General features: G+C 41.0%; 1 long non-coding RNA gene across 2 annotated transcripts; it reads left to right on the forward strand.

Moving 5' to 3' along the window:
- The first annotated feature begins 59 nt into the window (after positions 1-59).
- On the forward strand, positions 60-5431 carry LOC140696547 (uncharacterized). Of its 2 annotated transcripts, XR_012073002.1 has the most exons (4): positions 60-404; positions 1203-1280; positions 3512-3565; positions 3981-5431. It is a non-coding gene; the product is annotated as an uncharacterized lncRNA (long non-coding RNA). The 2 variants fall into 2 exon arrangements; XR_012073001.1 differs by lacking the exon at positions 3512-3565.
- The last annotated feature ends 587 nt before the right edge of the window (positions 5432-6018 follow it).

Consider the following 6018-nt stretch of genomic DNA (forward strand, 5'->3'; position numbering starts at 1 on the left):
TCTGACATCACAGTGGAACTGAGCCATCAGCCAAGATTCCAGGGGACATGAGAGCCAGGGAGTCCATGATACATCACGGACAAATCTGTTCACCTTAGACCCATCGTCTTAGGCACCCTCTTGCAACCAGCTCTCCTATCAAGTGCTGAATTATCACCAGGCAAGCTATTGACTGAGTAAAGTTGGAGCAAGCTGGGGGATTGTCTCTCAGAAACCCCGAAAGGAAGCTGAGCACAGGCTCTCCTCCCCCTGGATCTCCAACCAATCAGGATTTCCATACTCCACGAGCTTATAACTTGTCCTAAGGGAGCACTCTGGGCATATTTATCCTCTTACTTTCCAACCAAAAGAGAAACTTAACATCCTTCCATTCTAGAAGTTATATCTAGGCGGTGACCTTACAGGTAATTTAAAAAAAACAATGCAGCTCTATTAAGATATGATTTACCTAACATATAAGTCATCCACTTACGTGTAATATTAAGGATGTTTAGTACATTCAGAGAGTTGTGTGACCATCACCCTAATTCAGTTTAGAGCATTTCCGTCACTCCAGAGAGGAGCATCATGCTCATTAGCATTTATTTCTCATTTGCTCCAAACCCCTCAGCCTTAAGAGATGACTAACCTACTTTCTCTATAGATTGAACTATTTTGGACATTTCATAGAAACAGAATCACATCTTATGTGGTGTTCTGTTCCTGGCTGTTTAGAGAATGTTTCAAGCTCACCCATCTTGTGGTATGTGTGAATACCTTAATTCATTATTATTGTTAAATAACACACAGCTGTATGGATGCACCTCCTTTTCATTTACTCATTCATGAGTTGATAAACGTTTGAGTTTCTTCCGGTTTTTGGCGATTATGAAGAATGTTCTAAGTTTTTGTGCGGACATGTGCTTTCATTTCTTTTGAGTATGTACCTAAGAATGGAGTTTCTGTGTCATATGGTAAATCTATGTTTAACACTTAACAATGGTTGTACCAAGTATTCTTTATATGAGTAAAAAGTCCTTTTCAAATACTGCTCTTATTCTGCTGATTGTTTTAACTTTCTTTGATGGTATAATTTTCAGCACAAAAGTTTTATTTTTTTTAATGTATGGAGTCCAAACACTTCAGGTAGCCCCCCAGACAAGTGAGAACAGATTTACACAATAATTTGCAATTAAGACTTGCACTGTTTCCTCTGGTTTGAGAAAGGAAACTAGAAGCTGGGTTGCCACTGCTTAAGACCAAGACCGCCATGGTTGCACTGTGGAGGGAGGGAGGAAATGGTGAGTAAACCACAAAACTTTTTCTTTATTTTACAGTTTTGAACATAGATTTTTTCTTGATTGGGTGTGTGCTTGGTTGCTGTAAGCCTTTGATTGTTTCCCAAAGACCTTGCAAAGCTGATTAAGATGGCTTTTGTGTAGGGAGAAGAATTAGAGCTTGCCAGTCCTCCATTTTGATGAAGTCCTAGTCCTCCAATTTTGAGAGCCTTTTTTCAATATTGTTTTGACTATTAAGTACCCCTTGACTTTCTATATGAATTTTAGAATCATTGTGTCAATTCCTGCAAGAAAATAATTCATCTGAGCTTTTAATTTAAAAATATTATTGAATTTATAGATCAACTTGGAAAGAATTACCCTCTAAACAATTTTAAATCTTACAATCCATGAACATGAGATTTTTCATTTATTTAGATCTTTAATTTCTTTCAATGATATTTTACACTTTTCAGATTACAAGCCTTATAATTCTTTTGGTGAATTTATTCCCAAGTATTTCATTCTTTTTGATGTTATCATAAATGGACTTACTTAATTTCCTTTTTGGATTGTTCATTGGTGGTATATAAAAACACAATACTTTTTTGCATTAATTGCTAAACTTGTTGAACTTATTTCCTTTCTGAACCTATTGTTTCTAATAGTGATTTACTGCACTATTTAGTATTTTCCATATCTAAGATCATGTCATATGCAAATACAGACAGTTTCTCTTCTTCCTTTCAAGTCTAAATGCATTTTATTTGCCCATAACTGCCCTTACTGGAACCTCCAGTTAAACGCTGACTAGTGAGTAAACATCTTTGTCTTCTTTCTTACATTAAGGAGAAAGCATTCGGTCTTCACCATTAAGTATGATGTGGCTCTGGGCCTTTCATAGATCTTTCTTACAGGTGGAGAAAGTTCATTTCCATTAATTTGTTGATTTTTCCCCCCCAGGAAAGGGTATTAGTCTTTTTTTCAAATGTGTTTCTTATCTCTATTAAGGTGATCATGTGGTTTTTGTCCTTTATTCTATAGATACGGGGTGTTATATTAATTGACTTTTGGATTTTAAACAAACCTTGCTTTCCCAGGTAAATCCCATTTGGTAACAGTGTATAATTTTTTTATATGTGGCTGGAGTTGCTTTTCTAGTAGTGTTTATTTGGGAGTATATGTGTTTTGCCTTCATTTCTTCACAGGTAATTTTTATGGATATAAGATTCTTGGCTGACAGCCCCCAGCCCCAGCACTTTAAATATGTCATCCGATTGCCTTCTCTCTTCCACTGTCTCTGATGAGAAGTCAACTATATTGCTGTTAGATTTCCCTTGTACAAGTCAATTTTCTTTTGATGCTTTCAAGATTTTTCTCTTTGTTTTTGTCTTTCTGTATTTTGCTCTGTCTTTTTTTCCTGGTTCTCCCTGTTAAGCGTTTAGCCTGAGTATAATTTAGCTTGTTGATCTCATGGAACTACCAGACCCTCATGATTGCCTAATACCAAGATATTCATTGTTTTTTGACACTGACTTTAAGCTTGAACTTCCCCACGCTCTGTTTCAAGTGAAGTCAGTTTCCCCGGGGAGAGCCATTGAGCGCTTTGATCTTGTTGCCCCCTTCTCCCGCTGAGTAAACCCTCTGTGCCACTGTTCCAGAGCTTAGAGTGGGGGACAGTGGCCCCTTTTCTATAAAAGTGACACCCCTTTTTACCATCAGGGAACTGAGCGGGAGAATAGTCTCTGATCATCCCAGTTGACCATTTCCAGCATAGAAACGCCACCCTGTGAGGGAGCTGGGCATTAGTAATGGTGTTCAGTATACTCACCCAGGGTGGAGATTTCAGCCTCCAATTGGGAGCTAGGTAGATTAAGAGATTCTCAGACTTCCTGGCAACTCTTATTGGAATAAAGCCTCTGTAACGTGGAACTGGATGGATGAGAAATTCTGGTGGCCTGCTTCTCCCAGGAAGGCCCTATAGTCCTAGACTTGGAGCTGGGGGAGAGGGAGCCCTGAGTTCTTGGCTGCACCCTCCTGAGGTAGAATTTCCATCACGTTGAACTGAGGTGGGAGTGTGGGGAGTGTGTTATGGCTCAAATGCCACAGACTCTGGCTTTCTTAATGCGATCTAGTAGCTTTCTTGAATAATTGTTTCACCATTTCCTGTATGTCCTTAGGGCAACATCCATAGACTTTAAATATGTCTTAAAAAGAAGTATTTTTTTTTTACTATTTATGGTTATTTTACTGAGGCGAGTCCACGGAACTCCTCAAACTGCCATTCAGGGAGCCACCTACCTTTACAGGTAATTTTTGATTCCTTATTTATTCTTTAGAAAATAAGTCTCAACTTTTCTACAGTAAGCAGAATTTCTGTTTCTGAAACAAAACTTCAAATAAACTAGCAACAGAAACATTAAAATCGGGGCTCTTTCTGTGAAGGGAGCCCACAAGGACAAACATAGACTCTGTACCTACGTCATTTGAAGGGTGTATGGCCCTTTAACCTGAGCTGTGGGGCAGACCTGGGCTCCTCTGAGGAGAACCTTTCCATCAATTCCAGCGACATGACCAAGTGAAGAGTCTGGTCAGTATGCAACTGTGGCTGCCACAGAATGGCTAAGGGAATGTCGCAGGCACTGAAATTCTGATATTATATGAATCTAGACCTTGGTAGGATATTCCTTAAACATAACCTACACTGATTCAGTCATTTTACAGGTGAAAATTCTGCGGTACCCACAGTATGAGATTGCCAGAGCTGGGACCAGGCCTCCAGATTCCCAGGACTTGGTGTTTCCAATGGGAAAGAACTATCATTTGACCCACTATTAGCTTCACCTCTAAAAGACATACAATTCTCTTAGAAAGCACATAAATTCTTGCAAAGACTTATGCTTCAGTCTAAGTTCTGGCACCTACTAGCTGAGTTAACTTGGTGAGTCACCCCTTTGAGTTGGAAAATACCCAATTTTCAGTATCCTAAGGCTCAAATGGAGTATTACAGTGGGAAATGACTTTATAAACTCCAAAATACTCGTCTATTCCAGGATTTCTAGCCACAAACCACAGAACTCAGGCTGGATAGCTGAGAAAAGTGGCTGATAAAAATAAGATTGCGTGGTTTAAAGGCTGGGTGGGAAGGCTGGAGCACCAGACCTAGCACACAGGCAGGCCCGAGTGGCAGCAGGGCCCGGCCAAGAACAGGTGACGCCACAGTCTGGAGACCAGCCTGCGGAGGATAGCACTCCTCCCCCAGCCACGCCCTGTTCTCCTCGTCACCCTGCTGCTCCTTAACCCTGCTCGCCCAGAACTCTGATCTCCCTCAAGATTCAACTCTCCAGGCCTGGGTCTCCCAGAGCGAGGGGGCGGCAGCACCTAGCATCTCTGACTTCCACAGACGGGGTGGCGTCTAGATGCCTTGCAGCCCCAAATGACAAACGCCCACCGCAAACATTATTGCTTCTATGATCTATGTGATCTCCGCTCACCCCTGAGAAGCAGTCCAGGAAGTTCCACCCAGCTTTGAAACAGAGAAACATTGAGGCCATGGAGATGAGGTGCCTTGCCCAGGCCACACAGCCAGGGGCTCACGGAGCAAAGCCAGAAGTGGTGACCCTGGCCTTCTTTCCCCAGGACAACAGACCACAGTCCCACCTGCCACCCTCTGCCTTCTCTTCCATTCTGAAATCCCTGTCAATCCATGAAACCCCTGGGTTGGATGGCGAGATGCACGCTGTGAGTTGTGCAGACATATCTTCCACTGTGTGCAACTACGCATAAAGACATGCATTATTATGGTTCCCTAAGCACCATCATGTCACCCAGTTTGCAAATATCCTCAGTACTGGAGGACAGTTAAGAAGAGGATTAATTTACCAAGACAAATTACACTCCAAGAAAGCCAAGAGGGAGTGTTGGGTCTAATGGAGACCGGGCTGCAATCTCAGGGCCCAAATGTTTATCATTCTACTGAGGTTTTACTTAGTGTTTCCTAGGAACCCAGCATTGAGATTCACCAGCTGAGGGGAGATAGAAATAGACAATATGGCCACTCTATGGAGGCTCAGTTTTGGGAAGATAAAATTTGGTTGAAAAAAATACAGGTCACTTCAGTGGTTAACGACAACTCAGTAGGGAAAAAAACATGATTAAAAATTAGTTTCTCCTGAGTTTATCTTTTCTTGTATACTTTTTAACATTTTACTTACTAAAATTAACATTTAAGTCTGATTTAAAACCTCAAAGTTTTTTTTTTAATTAGACAATTTTCTTTCCAAATTTACAATCTTAGGCCTTCAAAATACAAGGTCTTATGTCCCATTTGGCATCTCTTGTTTCTGAAGCTGGACACCTCCGAGATCCCATCTACCAGTTTACTGAACTTTTCCTTTTTTTGAGACATAAATGCCATTCATTTTTATACTTTCCTGACTCAAAACAGCTGGATTTGATATAAATTCAATGTCGTCTCCTTCAAGATTTAACTCATCTTTCCGGGGCTTGAAGTTCTAAACACAGAACACCTGGCCTATTTAAAACATTATGAGTGTATGTTTCCCACAAGACATTTTAGATTTCAATTAAAGAACCACTTTGCTGAGAGGGGATGTAAGTGCAGCGGTGACCAAAGCCAGCACTTCCCTCAGGGTCATGTTGGTAGAAAGCGCAAACTTCAGCCGTTGCCTTTCTATTTGTTGACCCAAAACTGCTGCTTTTTCTTTCCAAGGAGGCTCAGCTCCTTGGAAAGGAGCTGGGA

This window comes from Vicugna pacos, chromosome 5 (assembly GCF_048564905.1).
Source record: "Vicugna pacos chromosome 5, VicPac4, whole genome shotgun sequence".
NCBI classification, from domain to species: Eukaryota; Metazoa; Chordata; class Mammalia; order Artiodactyla; family Camelidae; genus Vicugna; species Vicugna pacos.